This window comes from Balaenoptera acutorostrata, chromosome 6 (assembly GCF_949987535.1).
Source record: "Balaenoptera acutorostrata chromosome 6, mBalAcu1.1, whole genome shotgun sequence".
In the NCBI taxonomy this organism is placed as follows: domain Eukaryota; kingdom Metazoa; phylum Chordata; class Mammalia; order Artiodactyla; family Balaenopteridae; genus Balaenoptera; species Balaenoptera acutorostrata.
Window position 1 is genome coordinate 51,977,898 of NC_080069.1, and position 19,830 is coordinate 51,997,727.

The window sequence follows — 19,830 nt, forward strand, 5'->3', positions numbered from 1 at the left end:
CTCAAGGGTTTTCATTTGTGTTTCTCTGGGCCTAGGGTTCCTCGGAGATACTTCAGGGGCCATGGAAACAACAGAGTTGAAAGAGCAGAGGTCTGATCCCAATTACCCCCTAACAAGAAAAGCTTCAATTTCTCTTTTTTAAATGTTGGACTGCATTGCAAGATTTTTTCTAGGGAAAAAAGAAAAAAACAGAGGAAAAAAATGTCTACTTGCCAAAAGTAAAAATAAGTTTTAAACTGTTTCAAATAGACCATGTATATGTATATATAAAACAAGAGATCGCCTTCTCAGAAAGAGAGAGAGAGTGAGAGGGAAGAAGGGAGGGAAGGAAGGAAGGGAAGGAGGGAGGGAGGGAAGAAGGAAGGAAGGAAGGAAAGAAGGGAGGGAGGGAGGAAGGAAGGAAAGAAGGGAGAGAGGGAGGGAAGGAAGGAGGGAGGAAAGAGTGCTTGCTTCAGCAACACACATGCTGAAAATTGGAATGTTACAGGGAAGATTAGCATGGTCCTTACACAAGGATGACATATAAATTCATAAAGTGTTCCATTAAAAACAAAAGAAGAAGAAGAAATTATGACTTTTCAAAGATAACCCCAGGCCAGTGGATAAAGCTATATATATTAAAATGTAAAGCTGGGGATTTGATCAGTTTAAATCTAACACAATGAAGAGTCCTTAGGGCCAGAAAGTGACTGCTTTTAACATCCCAGTGTGTATTTTATAACTCTTAAGGAGGACTGTGTCCTTCCACAGTGTGAAGTAGATTGAGAATGCCCTGAGGAACCTAATTTTGAGAAGATAAGTGGACTTTTCATTAAGCAAACAAGAAAGGGAAGTTGGACAGAGTGGAAGGTCAGGAGAGGAGCCCAGAAAAAACTGTAAGGACAAGGACAGGAAAGTTGGATAGAAAATGCTAAGACAGGAACTCTGGTTACTGACAAAAACTAGACTTACACTTATTTTATAGGCTAAATGATAAAGGCATACAACCCGAGAAGAAGAGAAAGTGGAGAACAGCTGTTTCATCATCATAATCTATGTCTAGAACACCTCCATCCATTTTATCTTTGGAGTAGGCTGGAGCAATGAAGTTAAACTACAGTGCTGAACTTGGCTATTCATCAGCTATGATACCAGCTAAGACTCAATCAGCATCTACCAAAATCTTGGAAGCTGCTACTTAACATTTGTCTCTATAGTTTTATTTATTCATTATTTCTGCCTTAGGATTTCCAGCAAATATCCACTCTTTTATTTTTATTTTGATAGATTTATATTTCCCACTACTACATAAAATCTGAAATAGAATCTCATCGATAATTTTGTTATTAATAACTGGAAATGATAATTTATAATAAGAATTGTTATCATACATTGATCACCTTCTATGTGCCAAAAAACGAGTGTCACCCTATAAATATTATCCTTAATCACCACAAAAACACTATGAAGCTAATGTTGCTATCTTCTTTCTTCTCATGGGGAAGCTTGGGCTCAATAAGGTTATTTTGTCCAAGGTTACACAATTTTAATCTATTTTTGTCAAGATTTCCAAAGCCTGTGTTCTTTCCTCTACTACACTATGCTATTTCATTCTCTCCAAAGACCCCTGAATCAAGTGGAAATGCCCCCATGTTTCTGAAATATGTAGGCCAGCAATATTAAGCATATTTGAAGATACTTTTTTCCATTAATGTGACTCCATTTTCCTTTGTACCCAGACACCCTTGGGAAACTACTACTTTACCATGAGTTGTAGATTAAAGTAAAATAAAAATGTAATTATAAAAAGCATTTCATGACCTAGGAGGACATTTATTTCTGAATGAGACTTTACAAAATTTCATCAAATTTTATGAGCTTTAAGCATCATATGTTAATGAACCTGGAAGGTTATCTAACATATAATACTTAATCTTCTGCTTATCTACCTTATAGCAGACAAACACACTTATTTTTGAAAATCTTTTTTTCTTTCCTCTTGCAGAATATCTAGTAAAAATTTGACATTGTTATCACTGAGTTTAAAATGCTAAATGGTTTCCTATTAAAATTCTTAAAAATATAATATAGAGGTCCCTTTTTTCTCCCATTTACCAAGGATGCATATCTTAACTCATCTTCTCTAAAATAAATCTACCACTGTATAAATCTAACCTAACATTAAAGTAAGATTAGAAGATCACAAATCTAACATAACACTAAAGTAAGATTTTGCTGGATCATTTTGTATTACAAACCCTGTATGCAGAGTTTTGTTAATGGCTGATACTTACTTGCAGTATAATAAATATTCAGCTTCCCAAGGGTGACTTCATTTCCAGTTTTATCTTCTTCCATATTTAAATCCTGTACCAGCCATCTCTGCTTACTGAAACAAAAAGAGCTAAAAATTACTACTTAATATATCCTAGGTATTTTAATCATTTTATTTTTTCAATTTGCTTTTTCTTTTTTTAAATTTTTATTGGAGTATAGTTGATTTACAATGTTGTGTTACTTTCAGGTGTACAGCAAAGTGAATCAGTTGCACATATACATATATCCACTCTTTTTTTTTAGATTCTTTTCCCATATAGGTCATTACAAAGTATTGAGTAGAGTTCCCTGTGCTATACAGCAGATTCTTAGGAGTTATCTATTTGATATATATTCAATAGTAGCATGTATATGTCAATCCCAATCTCCCAATTTATCTACCCACTCCCCTGCTTATCCCCGGGTAAACCATAAGTTTGTTTTCTGTATCCGTGACTCTGCTTCTGTTTTGTAAATAAGTTCATTTGTACTCTTTTTTTTAGATTCCACATATAAGTGATATCATATGATATTTGTCTTTATGTGTCTGACTTACGTCACCCAGTATGACAATCTCTAGGTCCATCCGTGTTGCTGCAAATGGCATTATTTTTTCTTTTTTATGGCTGAGCAATATTCCATTATATATACCACATCTTCTTTATCCATTCCTCTGTTGATGGACATTTAGGTTGCTTCCATGTCCTGGCTATTGTAAATAGTGCTGCAATGAACATTGGGGTGCATGTATCTTTTTGAATTATGGTTTCCTCAGGGTATATGTCCAGTAGTGGGATTGCTGGGTCACATGGTAGTTCTATTTTTAGTTTTTTAAGGAACCTCCATAGTGTTCTCCATAGCGGTTGTACCAATTTACATTCCCATCAACAGCATAGGAGGGTTTCCTTTTCCCCACCCCCTCTCCAGCATTTACTGTTTGTAGATTTTTGATGATGGCCATTCTGACCAGTGTGAGGTGATACCTCATTGTAGTTTTGTTTTGCATTTCTCTAATAATTAGTGATGTTGAGCAACTTTTCATGTGCTTTTTTGTCATCTGTATGTCTTCTCTGGAGAAATGTCTATTTAGATCTTCCACCCATTTTTCGATTGGGTTATTTGTTTTGTTGATTTTGAGCTGCATGAGCTGTTTGTATATTTTGGAGACTAATCCCTTGTTGGCTGCTTAGTTTGCAAATATTTTCTCCCATCCTGAGGGTTGTCTTTTTGTTTTGTTTATGGTTTCCTTTGCTATGCAAAAGCTTTCAAGTTCAATTAGATCCCATTTGTTTATTTTAGGTTTTATTTTCATTACTCTAGGAGGTAGATCAAAAAAGATCTTGCTGTGATTTATGTCAAAGAGTGTTCTGCCTATGTTTTCCTATAAGAGTTTTATAGTATCCAGCCTTACATTTTAAATAGAACATCTTGATTTATCCTCATGACAGATCTATAAAGGATATACAAATATTACCCCCATTTTACAGATAAGAAAACTGAGTTTAAGTAATATACCCAAATTTATTCAGTTAACAAGTATAGAGCATGGATTCAAATCCAAGTAGTCTAACTCGAGAGCCTTTTGATGACTTAGCTACTCTTTAACATACAACTTTCACTCCCTTCGGCCCCTTCTCTTAGTCTGCCTTAAGTTATTGTAATACCTCACTGCCTGCACAAACTCAGAAAATAAAGGACAGAGTCTCTGTCTCTTTTATTCCTTTTATCATCTTACTATTTCCTAAGATAAGACCCGGACAAAATAGTTCAACAACTTGAACTAAATTATTAAATTAATTAGATGAATCATTTATTCATTCCATAAATATCTATTAAGCATGTCTCTGTGCCAGTTACTGTGATATAATATATGATAGAGATAGAATGGTCAACAATGTAGGTAAGGGTCTTCCTTACCCTCCTAAAATGAATATTCTAATTTGGTGACATTATATTTAAAAACTAATTCTAGGTGGTCAGTGATTTTGTTGTTATACTTTTAGTTGTCAGTGAAAGAAACACAACCAAAACTAGCTTAAGTTAAAAGGTAACCTAATGACTTACATTCCTGAGAAATCTAAGAGGTGACTGACTTCAGACACAATTAGATCTAGGGTGTCAAAAATGCCATCAAGAAGTATTCTCTCTCTCTCTCCCCCCCCCACCCCTTTCTCTCTCTCTCTCCCTCTCTCTCTCTCTCTCTCTCCCTAAGTTCTGCTTTCCTCATTCTGTTTTATCCTTAGGCAGAGCTCTCTCCATGTGATGGCAGCAAGAGCTCCCAGGGACTCCAACTTACATCCTAGCGACTAAGGGGCAGGAAAGTACTTTTTCCTTAAAGTTCCGGCAAACACTTTTGGTGGAGCTCTCATTGGCCATGCTTGGGTCACACGTCCATCTCTAAACCAATCAAAATGGTCATATTCATTGGCCTTGCCTGATGTGCTCATAGCTCATCCCTGTGGTAGGGGAGTGGAGCCTAGAAAACTGGGGAAAGGGAAGAGTGCCAATAGACCACATACCTACTACTATTAAGGAAACAAAAGTGTTAGCTCCTCCATAAACTCACTGGGCAAGAAACAGTTCTTTATCCTATCATTAAAAGAAATTACCCCTCATAAAATGATCACCACCACCAAAAAAGATCTTTTTAAGACCTTAGCTTGAATCATTTTATTGTATTGTTAACTCTACTAAACACACCCATTATATTCAACCCATTAGTTTAAAAAAAGGGACAATCTCACCACAAAAGCAGCAGGCTATTATCCAGATTCTAAACTGATGTATGCATTAAAATGGCTACAATTAAGAGCTATTTTTATTTTAAAAATCCAAATATTAACAAAATGTCTAATTGTTTCTTTTAGATAATTGGAATTATAATCTCTTCAACCCATACCATGTCCACAGAAAACCTTTCCTGAGCTCAGTTTAAACCATCTTTATTAGCATATCATCCGTTGATCCCAAAAATGCTTGATAAGTAGTATCACAAATTGGTACATAAAAAGTGAACTCAAAGTCAAACTGATTTACATATTGAAATTCTGAAAAACAGAATTGCACCAAATACAGCTATAATGTATAAAACACAGTGGTAGACTGAAATTAATGGGAAGGTCAGGGAATGGAAAGCAAATAGAAGTAACTGAAATACTCTTTAATTCCTTTCACTTTGGCGGACTGAATATATAAGCAGTGAAAAACCACCTAGTTGATTATGGGAACACGGGGAGCAATCAGAGTTTAAAAAAAAACAAAGGAGCAAGAAATCAAGGTAGCTAAAGGGAATAACTTGGAAACAGATGAGAAATAAAAATAAAGAAAGCAGCTGACAAATTGAAAAAGGTGACTGGGGAATCCTTAGGGCACAATGAAGGAAAGTGGGCTTTAACAAAATGTAGGGACAGACTTTCAGCTACAATCAAAAAGCTCATGAGATGTTAACAATAAGTTCATTAGTTAAAAACAGAACTAAATGCAGCTGGTATCATTTCAGAGTCCAGTAGATAGCATCAATCCATAAGAAAAAAATCCATCAGGTATTATTAGTGAAGAATGTAACGGTACCAAATTGTATATGCATACTGCATGAACTAGGCTAAGTATAGAGCAATAAAAAGGGAAGTTTAAGACACTTAAATAGGGCTTCCCTGGTGGTGCAATGGTTAAGAATACGCCTGCCAATGCAAGGGACATGGGTTCGAGCCCTGGTCTGGGAAGATCCCACATGCTGTGGAGCAACTAAGCCCATGCGCCACAACTACTGAAGCCTGCACGCCTAGAGCCTGTGCTCCGCAGCAAGAGAACCACCTCAATAAGAAGCCCACACACCGCAGCAAAGAGTAGGCCCCACTCACCACAACTAGAAAGCACTCATGCAGCAACAAAGACCCAACTCAGCCAAAAATAAATAAATAATAAATTTATTTTAAAAAAAAAAGACACTTAAATAAACAGACAATGAAACAAATAAACAATACTGATGGGAGCCTCTTCTTTCTAAGGGATTTGGGATTATTGTATCAGACAAGAAGTCCTCCTTAGGACAGTGAGCTCATGTAAAACAAAGAAATTCTCATTCAAATGCTGTTAAAGGAATGGAGACCCAGATTAGACTTCTACTTACATATCAACCTAATCTTTTTTTTTAAGTGTGACAAAAAGAATTCTATATGTTCATCAAAGAACATTTTATTTTCTCTGGAGCACATAGCCAGACAGCATTTTGCAATTAGGTGGGAACATGTAAATGAGTTCTGAACAATAGAACGTGGGAGGAAGTGATAAATAATACTCCCATGCCTGGCCCTAAAATTTCTTGGGCTACCCTTCTAGTTCTTTCTCTCCTCTGTCCAAGGAAATGGTAGAGTCACCACATAAAAGGAGCCTGGTGCCGTGAGTGACTGCATGGAGAAGAGCCTCCCTGTGGACCCACAGCTAACTCTGACATAAATATTAAATGTTTATTTTATTAAACAGCTGATATTAACCTACCCTGGTTCATACACAAACATAGGTCCAGAACTTACTCAAGAAAATTGAATTGTTTACATTATAAAACCAGATGATTTTTTAAAAAGAGAGCTAAGGAGAGACAAGAAGGTAGAGTCCTGAAGTACAGCTAAAGTATAGGGACAGATGAAGTGGAACAATTAGTGAGTTCACATTATTTGAAGTGGCAAAGGGGTATTTAAGAGAAAGGATGTCTAAAATAAACTCGAATTATATGCTGTGCTGTGCTGCATTGCAAATTAATCCTCTTTTTGGATGCCAAGTCTTCAGTAAAATTTGCTAAATGCAAAGCCTTAAAAAATGTTATCTTGATAGTGAAAGAACTGTATAAGGGTGGTGTCACAGCACTGTACACAGGAGGTGAAACAAAGAGTGAAGATTAAGAATTTAGTAACAGCAGCTTCTTTACCCATTCTGTGAGGACAGCATCACCCTAAAACCAAAACCAGGTAAAGACATTACCAGAAAGAACAAAAAAAAAAAACTACAGATCAATATCTCTCATGAACACAGATACAGAAATCAACAAAACATTAGAAAATCAAATCCAACAAGGTATAAAAGAATTATACAGCATGAAAAAATACGATTTATCTCAGGTAACAGTATTGGGAAAACTGGATATTCACATGCAAAAGAATGAAATTCGACCTCTCTCTTACGTCACTCACAAAAAATTAACTGGAAATGGATTAAAGAATTAAATGTAAGACCTAAAACCACAAAACTCCTAGAAGAAAATAGAGGAAATGCTCCTTGGCACTGGCCTGGGCAACAATTTTTTGGACATGACACCAAAAGCAAAGGCAACAAAAGCAAAAATAAACACGTGGGAATACATCAAACTAAAAAGCTTTTGCTCAGCAAAGGAAACCAACAACAAAATCAAAAGGAAACCTATAGAATGGGAGAAAATATTTCCAAACAATATATCTAATAAGAGGTTAGTAACTAAAATATATAAGCAACTCATACAAATTAATAGCAAAAAATAACAATAATAATAATACAATTAGAAAATGGACAGAGGACCTGAATAGACATTTTTCCAAAGAAGACATACAAATGGTCAACAGGACATAAAAGGATGCACAACATCACTAATCATCAGGAAAATACAAATCAAAACAACCTTGAGGTATCACCTTATGCCTGTTAGAACGGCAATCATCAAAAAGACAAGTGATAAATGCTGGTGGGAATGTAGAAAAAGGGAACCCTAGTGCCTTGTTGTTGGGAATGTAACTGGTACAGCCAGTATGGAAAACAGTATGGCAGTTCCTCAAAAAATTAAAACTAGAACTGCCATATGATCCAACAATTCCACTTCTGGGTATACATTTAAGGGAAACAAACTGTTATCTTGAAGAGATATATGTACTCCCATATTCAATGCAGCATTATTCACAATAGTCAAGGTGTGGAAACAACCTAAGTGTTTGTCAATGGATGAATGGGTCAAGAAAATGTGGTATACATACAAAATAGAATATCATTCAGCTTTGAAAAAGAAGAAAATTCTATCATCTGTGACAACATGGATGAACCTGGAAAGCATTATGCTAAGTGAAATAAGCCAGGCAAGCAAAGAAAGACAAATACTGCATGGTATCACTTATACGTGGAATCTTAAAAAAAAAAAAAAAAAAAAAAAAGTGTACTCATAGAAACAGAGAATAGAAATGCGGTTGCTAAGAACTGGGTTTGGGGAAAATAGGGAGAGGTTGGTAAAAGATTACCAGCTTTCAGTTATAAGATGAATAAGGTCTGAGGATCTAATGTATGACATCGTCATCACAGATGATAACGCTGTATTGTATCACTGAAATTTGCTAAGGGAGTAGAACATTAGTGTTCTCAACAGAAAAAGGAGGGGTAAAAGGTATTGCATCTTATATTCATTGTAAAAAAAATTTAGAAAAAAACACAAAAATTAGAGAGCTAAAAATACTGACAGCCCATAATCCCAACACTCAGAGTACCACCAGTATCATTTTAACAATTATAATGTTAATAACTGATACTACCTTCTATATCCCTATTTTTTACCACTTAACCTTTAATCATTGACCTTATCCTATGTCCTGAAAACCTCTTTGTAAATGTTATTTTAAGATAAATATGCCATACCTGTAAATACCATACGTTACATAATCATTCCCCCCTAAATGGGAACATTTCAGTTGTTCTAATTTGGTTAAGTAGTATGGCAATAATAAAAATTATGTGTATACATGTTTTCTATAGTTTGCATTGCCTTAAGATAAATTTCTAAAAGATGAATTCTTAAGTCATGGTGAATCATATAAAATGAAGGCTGAAAACATACGCTGAATTCGAGAACTATAGTTACTTTTTGGAGATATCTTCTTCTAGCTGTAATCACAACATTCTCAAAGAAGATACATAAGTACTGTTAAAATTAGCAATGGGCTGAAGGTATTGACATATTGTAAATTAATATTATATTCAAGTAGATTGGAGTTATTTCTTAAATCTGAAGGGAAGAGTCATAAAGGTTGGTTCTTTATCCAGTGGAATAGATTTTTGAGCTACTGTATTATTTGGAATGATCGATTTTAAGTACGTGGCATGACACACCCCTACATACATCTTATTTCAAATGTCTAAGATGGCACAACCACTAGGCTTTCCTTATTGAGAAAAAGGCAATATTTCTCAATCCAAAGAGACACTGAAAAGTTGTCTTAGCAAAAGATAAAGAACAAAAATACATATTTTTCCTAAATTCCTTGTTCTGAACCTGCATCCTTACGTTTATAACTAGTTTTACATAAGGAAGTCGCCGATCCCTGACTTTTCCTTCTACTTGAAATCCAGTTGCATTCCAGTTTGCTAATAAGTGAAAGAACAGTTGCATCATAGGCTTGACTAAATATCATTTCAAATGGCACATTACAAGATGGCAAAATCTATATTATAAACGAAAACAAAGAAACTGCTGAAGTCGTTAGAATAAAGGATGAGAGATCTACGTGTGATATTTCCAGCAAAACACCAACTCGTGAGTTCACTTTTAGGCAATATTCTGGGCACAAACAGATGAGATTTAACTAGCCATATTTTAAAATACATACTACAGCGCCATTATTTTTAAACCATGGCACTCTCTTGAAAAAAATAGAAACTTGAAAACAAGTAGAAGTCAAGAAATAAATACACATGCATACAAAAATTTAGTATAAGATAAAGATGAGGCAATGACATTATTCCATAAATGATGTTGTAAAGCTGAATAGCTATTTGGGAAAAAAATAATTGCATCCATACCCCATACCTTATTCCAGTAAACATTTCAAAATATTAATACTTAAATGAAAAATGAAACCAGTTCTGAAGAAAATATGGGAAAAAACTTTCATAACCCAGGTTTGGAAACTTTTCTAAGTATGACAAAACAGAGAAAGTAGAAAAGATGGATAAATTGGACCTAATTTTTTTTAATATCTTTATTGGAGTATAATTGCTTTACAATGGCGTGTTAATTTCTGCTTTATAACAAAGTGAATCAGCTATACATACATATACCCCCATATCTCCTCCTTCTTGCAACTCCCTCCCACTCCCTATCCCACCCCTCTAGGTGGTCACAAAGCACCAAGCTGATCTCCCTGTGCTATGTGGCTGCTTCCCACTAGCTACCTATTTTACATTTGGTAGTGTATATATGTCCATGCCACTCTCTCACTTCATCCCAGCTTACCCTTCTCCTTCCCTGTGTCCTCAAGTCCATTCTCTACCTCTACGTCTTTATTCCTGTCCTGCCCCTAAGTTCTTCAGATATTTCCAGCAAAACACCGTAACAAACAGTAAAACAAACAGTAACTCTTAGATGTAGGAAAGAAGACATTAACATTTGTTGAGTGCATGCCTACTGTTTGTCAGAAAAGGGCCATAAGATTTACTTTTTTTAAATTTTAATGAATCTTCACAACTTTCAAAAATAGAATTTGCCCTTATTTTAAAGATCAGAAAATGGAGTTTCGTAGAGGTGAAATGATTTGCCTTCAGATAGATAACTGCTTAAGAGGCAAGACTAGAAGTTCAGACAGACTGTAAACACCAGGATTATGTCCCTCATTCACTTCTATATTTCCAGGTCCTGGTCTCATACTTGCACAGAGAAGGCATTCAATCAATATGGTTCAATAAATGACTCTAAATAAATGCTCTTTCCACTGCATCATGGAGGGAGAAGAGAGACATTTTAAACTACCAAACTCAGGGAAGCTTCAAGCTACAATCCTATTTCCATAGGAGTTGGAAGGGGAGGGGATGGGGGGAACTAAGTCTTGTTTTTTGAGACGTTTATGTGGTTGTATGTGATATAGCAGAAAACAGAACGGACTATGAAATTCGAGATCTAGTATGTCACAGGGGCCTTGTCACTGCTAAAGCAGTGAGATCTTTGACACAGTCATTTGCTTGCTCTCATCTACAATTCTCTTAACTGAAAAATAGAAGTGTTAAACAAATTATCTGGGAAGTTGTTTTAACCCTGACAGTCTACCAGTATGTGATGCCCAAAGCTCATCCTTAAAAAGAACAAATGCTGCTTCTTTCTAAACAACAAATACTGTGTATTTATTGTATATTTATATAGAGAAATTGTAATTTAACACATGTATAAAGGCACCTATAGTTTTGAATATAACATAATTCTCACATGTCCACAAGTCTACAAGCCCAGAAATTCCTGAGGACAGAAAGACAGAGATGTTAGTCCATAACATCACAACATTCTAAACAGGAAGTTATATCACAAATTCTCTTGGAAAATGTATTGTTCCAAAAGTCATGATTTAGAACTTGCCTTTAATACTGAGCAGAACTAAGGCCAAATAGGAAAATGGTTTTGCCTAAGGAAAGGAAAAGAGTTAGATCTACCTCCTATCCAGGCTTCTCCCTCCTTTGTGCCTCTTAAACACACACACACACACACCATAAATGATATTTTGCCATGAACATACACCACACAGATATCTTATTTTAAAAGACAGAAAAAGGAAATTAAAAGAAGCAGTCCTTTTCTTTTTCACATCTGACAATGCCCCAGCAACAGATGACAATGAAGGAAATCTGCAGTGATATGCATCCTGCTATATCTTTGCTGACCTGAGTCTTTCACAGTCAAAGAGAAAGCAGGTAACATCCTCCATTAGCAGAAGAAAAGGTTTAAAAATTGCTCAAGTTTACCAGTGTCATTATTATGCTATCTGATATTTTTAGATGCAGGTGTAAAATTCAAAGAGACAGCAGAATGTACATGTCAAAAAATATTCTATTCAGTGGCCTAACTTTTGGGAAAATAAACGAGCCTGAAAATTAATTTAATCTATTTACAAGTTTAAACCATAATGTTCTAGGAAAAAAAAACACAAAACGCATTAAGATCATCATTGCCTGCATCCAGAAGCATACAATTAATTGCCTATTGGATACCAATTCTAGCCAAATCATTCCTACAAAGAAGCAACAAAGGCGTGTTTCTTGCTAGACAAGAACCAAGTATTGTCTTACTAATTTTCAAAAGGAAAAGGGGATGGGGGAAGGTGCAATGAATTACTGTCAGATAAAGGTGCTATATATATCTTAGAGTTATTAAGGAAGTATTTTTGTAATTAGGTGGCGGTAGTCTCTGTAATATTGATACATAAATGATTATTATTTAGCCCAGCAGAATTTTGTAGTCCTTACTCTAGATTTTGCCTCCCTATTGAAAAATTTAACCCTGACACCAGTTATCTAGCATTAATATCAATAAAAGTCTCTTCCTTCTCCTTTAGCAGCTTCATAGTAATAATGTAGCCAGAATTTAAAAATAGTCCCTTACAAATATACCCTTTAACCTTCAAAGCACTTATACGTCCATTACCAGGAATTATAGAATACATGAACAAAAGGGATATCAGGTATAATTTTCTAAAATACCCTTATTTGACATGCCATTTAAGTCAGTAAATACCATTTGTGTACTTTCGAAGTAGGCACTATGCTGCCTGCGGAAAGGGAGGAAAACAAAATATATGCAGATGTTGTCATGGGGTTTTCCTGCTTGTCCAAGTTTATCTAATTTATAAGAGCTTGATCCAAGACTGTGACCAAAATCCCTTACTCCTAAGCTCTCTTCAGTATCCAGCGTGCCCTTCTGTTCTTACTTGGTCCTCTAAATCACATAGCTACTATTATTCTCATTTTTCAAATAAAGCAATGAAAGACAAAAATTTATATTATAAGCTCAAAGTCATGTACCTAAGCTGCTTCAAAGCCAGGCTTTGTCCCATGTTTCCAGACACCTGGTACAGTGTGCTTACTACTATAACCAGAAGTGGTAAATAATGCTCTATGAATAGATTAACTCACAAATTTGGTAGTGGCTGCATGAACTGCATGGTTAAAGAGATGATTGTTGGCTATATCCAAGTTTAGAGGGAAGGAGTTCCTTAACCGATTAGCGATGTCTGCCATAGACACAAGAATGGGGATGATGGCAAGTGTGTTCAATATTTTCCATCTGCACACACAATTTTTTTACCTCAGTAAAAGTCATTTATATTGTCAAACAAATACACTATTGGTATAATTTTAAAATTATATAATATATACTATTTCCTATCTTTATATCTATCCAATAAGCACAAAAGCTAATACGTGGTGCTAGATATTGGTAATATAAAAATGGGTAAGATTTGGTCTCTGTCCAAAAACATCCTGACTCTAGCAGGAAATAGAAACCTAAACAGCTAACACAATAAGATAAGCATTGTACTTATAAACAAATCTCTAATACTCCTATGTAGCATTTTTAATTTTATAACATGGGAAAAACAAGGCTTGGTATCTTCATATACCGACTACCAAGTGAATGTTTCAATATAACCTGTAAGTATCATTATAAACATGCCTGTGATAAATGTAACTCTTTCATAAGTTTGTTGTGCAAATTAAATGGTATAATGAATTCTAAGTGTTTAATAGAGTATCTGAAACGTAAAGAATACTCTAATACCAGCTACTATAAATTAGCCAACTGTCCCTTCCTGAATCTCTACCACAAGTTCCACAGACAAATATAAAAATTCACAAGACTGAAAATTAAACTAAGAATCAAACTATTGTCAAAATCTGGAATAAATTTACACTAAATACAAAGGCTATGAAACTGGATTTTTAAGTATCAATGGACTTTGCTTCTGAGTGGATATAGTACGTTGTAGCTGGCAATAAGGAGAAAAAAAAAAAGGATAAACAGGAACAATTTTTTCATAGGCATACTGGAGAACTTTGAAAGCAAAGAAGACTAGATGAATTAAAATTCTAGGGGAAGAAAGGTCCTTCCTAGGTATTATGGGTTAAATTTTGTCCCTCAAAAATATATGTTGAAGTCCTAATAACCACCAGTACCTATAAATGTGACCTTATTTGGAAATAAGGACTTCGCAGATGTAATCAAGTTAAGATGAGGTCATTAGGGTGGGCCCTAGCTTCCAGAGCCATGAGAAAATAAATTTGTACTGTTTAAGCCACCTGGAAACAAATACACTATGTGAGGAAACATTTCTGACCATTTTCTTCCCTGAGTGCACTTCCTGATTCTGACCATGGCTGAAGATGAACCTTTTCCCAAGTAGAACTCAACAGCAGAGCTTTTGGCCACCCTATGGAGTTGGAGTGGCAGATTAGAAACTGGTGAAGCACAAAACTTAAAGCCCAATTTTCCCATGAACGTTTGCTGAGCCTTAAAGCAGAATGGGAAGCTGGGAGACTACATCAAGAGGCTTTTAAAGGCACACAGAATTCCCTAAAAGTCTTATGAAAAGGTACATAAACGTAACCAATAATCAAGAGGGGAAAAAAAAAAACCAGAAGTAGATCTACAGATTATCCACATATGGGGAATATAAAGAAGGACTCCAAACTACTGTGATTAATAAACCCTTACTAGGACTGCTCAGGAAGAGAGAGAGAAAGAGATCTCATATTATCAAAATCAGGATACAAAAGCAACATTACTAAAAATTATTAACATAATAAAAAGTGGGGAGCAGTATACAATAAGCAATTTTACGCCAATAAATTTGAAATTTAGATGAAATGGAAAAACGCCTTGAAAACCATAAAATAGCAAAGCTGAAATAAGAAAATCATCTGAATAGTAGTCATCAATTAAAGAAATTTAATTTGTAATTTAAACCTTTCCTACAGACAACCATTACTACTTATATTTTAATCAACCAATAAAATAACAAAATATATGAAACAACAGTTTTCAAGAACTTAACATCAGGCTGAAGGACAGTGATTACTGGGGAATACAAAAGAAATAGGATGCGCTCTATTATTACCCCAGTTTACTGCCTTTAAAGAGTTTCTAGGCAGGGACACACCAAGGGGATGCCCGGACAGAGCCCAGTGGGGTCCCTGAGTTAAAGAGACAGTGCTGAAAGTCCAGAGACACCAGGAGCAAGAGTTTGCTGGGAAGAGTACCAGAGAGGAGGGAGAAATAAAAGGAACTCATTTCAGAGGACTGTAGAGTCCCCTTCAAGTATTCAGCTGAGTCTGATCAGCACAAGCATTGTGAGGAAACTACCTGAGGCCAAGGAAAGAAAGCTGAAAGCATTAGAGATAATAATGTCTGATGCCTACACAGGTCCAGGAATAGCGCCTCTTCCCCCCAACAAATTTATCTCAGTAGTGGGGAAAATTTAACCCTAGATTGAGCATGGCTCCAGTCCCACCTAGTAAGTCTTAAAAGCAACACCTGAAAGGATCAAACTGTTTCCAAGTAATTTAATTGAATCTCAGACAAAAAGCCAAGAATATTTATAAGAAGAAAAATATCAAGAAATGAAAAGGTAAAGTTCACAAACATCCAAAGCTTATCAGTTATACAAAGAAGTTCGATAATATGACCCACGAGTAAAACAATCCATTGAAACAAAAAACAATCAATTGAAACCAAACCAGAACTCCACAGATATTAGGATTAACAGACATTAAAAGAGTAATAACTGTATTCCACATGTTCAAAGAGCTAAGTGGAAATACAAAAGACATAAAAAAAGAACCAAATTTCATTTCTAGAGATGAAAACTACCATTTGAAAGATTAAAAAGATTCAGTAGGTGTAATTACTGGCAGATTTAAAGGAATAACAACATAAAATACCCAAAACGTAACACAGAAAGAAGAGAATTTTTTTAATAAACAAAGCATCAGAGAGCTCCATTATAACTTCAAGCACCCTAACATACATATAATTTTTTAAAGAAGATATACAGATGGTAAATGAACATATGGCAAGATGCTTAACATTGTTAGACATTAGGAAAATACTATTTAAAATCAGAATAAATACTACTACACACCTATTAAAAAGGCTAAAATTAAAAAGACTGATGGTACCAAGTGTTGATGAGGACGTGGAGGAACTGGAACTTTCATACACTGCTGGTAGCAATAAAACTGACACAACACCTGTGGAAAGAGCTTAGCACTTTCTAAAACCTTATATATTCAACTATCATTTGGTCTTGTCATTCCATTCCTTGGTATCTACCCAAGAAAAATGAAAGCCAATGACCATACAAAGACTTTCACATAAAAGTTCATGACAAGTTTTTTGGAATAAGCAAAAGCTGAAGGCAACCCAACAAGAGGTAAATGGATAACAAACTGTGTTGGAGGAAACAATCCAACAAGCGGAAAATGGATAAATGTGGTGTATCTATACAATGGAATACTACTCAGCAATAAAAGAAGAACAAACCACTGTTACACACTACAACATGAATAAATATCTAAATGATTATGTTGAATGAAAGAAGCCAGGCAAAAAAGAGTATATATTATATGAATCCATTTATTGGATTCATAATCCAATACATAAATTCATAATCCAATATATAATTCAGTACATATATTTTCTAGAATTTTATATATAAAATTCTAGAAAATCTAAGCTAATATACTTACAGTTTCAGAAAGCATATTAATATTTGTCTGGGACCAGGGAAGTGGAGAGTCAGGAGGGAGGAATTTCAAAAGGTTACAGGAAACTTTCGTAGGTGATAGTTATGTCACCATTATTTACATTGTGGTGATGGTTTCACTAGGGTGTACATATGTTAAAATGTCAAATTGTTTTACAATTTCTGTAGTTTATTGCATGTCAATTATAATCAATGATGCTTTAAAAAAATTCCCACAAAGAATACTCCAGGCCCAGATGGCTTCAGTAGTGAATTCCACCAGATATTTAAGAAAAAAATATAATATAAATTTCATGCAAACTCTTTCAAAGAATACAAAATGAGAAAATACTTCCCATTGTCCCTGATATCAATATATCCCTGATACCAAAACTAGCAAGGACATTACATAAAAGGAAAATTGCAAGCCAATATGTCTTATAAAAATAAATGCAAAAACCCTAAACAAGATATTTGTAAGCTGAATTCAGCAATATATAAATATATCATTACCAAGAAGGAGTGCGATGTTGGATTAACATGTGAAAATCTATCCATGCAATCCACCATTTTAACAGAATAAAAAAATTATTATCTCAATATATACATAAAAATTATTTGATAAAATCTAAAACTTGTTCATGATAAAGCCTCTTAGCATACTAGTAATAAAAGAGAGCTATCTAAGTCTGATAAAAGTTAGCTACAAAAGTCCTACAGTCAGCATCCTTCTTAATGGTAAAATATTGAACACTTTTCTCTTTAGTTAAGAAACCTCATAAGGATATCCATATCACCACGTCTATTCAACATTATGCTTTTAGTAATGCAAGAAAAATGAAAACAAGGTTTTAAAATTGAAAAGGAAGAAATCATATTGTCAATATTCATAGACATGATTGTGTATGCAGAAATCTAAAAGAATCTACAAACTATTAGGATTCGTAAATAAATTAATAATTAGACATAGTGAATAAATAGTTTATGAATTCAATTTACAAAAATGTTTTTTACACATTTTCAAGAAACAATTGGAAAATGTAATTTTTAAAAGAACACCATTTACATAGTATCAAAAACATCAAATATATAGGAATAAATCTAATAAAATCTATATAAGGCAAAACAATAAATCATATTGAGAGGAATTTTTAAAGCCTAAATAAATATAGAAATATGCAGTATTCATGGATTAAAAGGCTGAATGTTGTTAAAATGTTAATTCTCTTCAAATTGACCTACAGTGTCAATGCAATCCTAATCAAAATACCAACACGTTTATTGTGTGAGAGAGAAACGGCAAGTTGATTCGAAAATTTGTATGAAAATTAAAAGGACCTAAAATAGCCAAGACAGAATCTGAGATATTAAGCTGCCAGACTTTAAGACTTACAGGAAGTCTTGTAGGAAGCAACTGAAATTAAGATAATGTGGTATTGGCAAAAGGATATATATGCAAATACACCAATGGAATAGACTAGATAGAATCCAGGAACAGATTCACACATAAATGATCAACTGATTTACTTTAAAGGTACCTGTACCTTCTAATATACGAAGGATGGTCTTTCAAATAAATGGTATTAGAGCAACTGGATATCTAAATGTGAAAGTATCAACCATGGCTTTTTCATGCCATACACAAATTAATTTGATATGGATCACAGACCTAAATGTTAAACAATAAATATTCCAGTGAAAAATAGGAAAACATCATCATGGCCTTGAATTAGGCAAAACTTTCTTAAAAGAACACAGAAAGCATTAACCATTTTAAAAAAAGGTTGAGAAACTGAATTTCATTAAAATTAAGATATTCTGGCCATCCAAAAGCATAATTAAAAAGGAGAACATGCAAGACACAGAGGGGGAGAAAATATAATTGATAAAAGGGCTCACATCCAGAAAACATAAAGAACTCCTAAGAATCATTAAGAAAGACACAGACACCCCAATTTTTTTTTAATGGGCACAATTCTTAAAGAGGTATCCACAAGAAAAGAGATCAAATGGCTATGTACATATATGGAAAGGTACACAATTGGTCATCAAAGAAATTGAAATTAAGACAACAGTGAAATACTTTTACACATAAACCACAATGGCTAAAATTCCAAATGATTTATCATACCAAGTGTTAAAAAAGACATGGAGCAACTGAAATTCTCATATGTTGCTCACTGGAGTGTAAATTGGTAAAACTACTTTGGAAAACTTTGCACTGGCAATCTTATGACCCACAATTCCACTCCTAGGTATGTATCCAAGAAAAATGAATGTATTTGTACACCAAAAGACATGCTTAAGAATGTTACAATTCTTTTATTTATTATAACCAAATGCTAGAAACAACCAAAATAACTATCAGCCGTAAAATGAATGCATAAACTGTGACATTACTGATACAATAATCAAAACAGTATGGTACTGGCACAAAAACAGACATATATATCAATGGAACAGGATAGAAAGCCCAGAAACATACCCATGCACTTATGGTCAACTAATCTACGACAAAGGAGGCAAGAATACACACTGGAGAAAAGACAGTCTCTTCAATAAGTGGTGCTGGGAAAACTGGACAACTACATGTCAAAGAATGAAATTAGAACATTCTCTAACACCATATACAAAAGTAAACTCAAAATGGATTAAAGACCTAAATGTAAGGCCAGATACTATAAAACTCCTAGAGGAAAACATAGAACACTCTTTGACACAAATTGCAGGTATATTTTTTGGATCCGCCTCCTAGAGTAATGGAAATAAAAACAAAAATAAACAAATGTGACCTAATTAAACTTAAAAGCTTTTGCACAGCAAAGGAAAACATAAACAAGACAAAAAGACAACCCTGAGAATGGGAGAAAATATTTGCAAATGATGCTACCAACAAGGGTTTAATTTCCAAAATATACAAACAGCTCATACAGCTTAATATCAAAAAAACAAACAACCTGATCAAAAAATGAGCAGAAGAGCTAACTGACATTTCTCCAAAGACATACAGAGGGCTAATAGGCACATA

At 34.4% G+C, this 19,830-nt stretch overlaps 1 non-coding gene across 1 annotated transcript; it reads left to right on the forward strand.

The window, feature by feature from the left end:
* The first annotated feature begins 442 nt into the window (after nt 1-442).
* On the forward strand, nt 443-550 carry LOC114237027 (U6 spliceosomal RNA). The gene has a single exon (XR_003622831.2). It is a non-coding gene; the product is annotated as a U6 spliceosomal RNA (small nuclear RNA).
* Nucleotides 551-19,830: the final 19,280 nt, after the last annotated feature.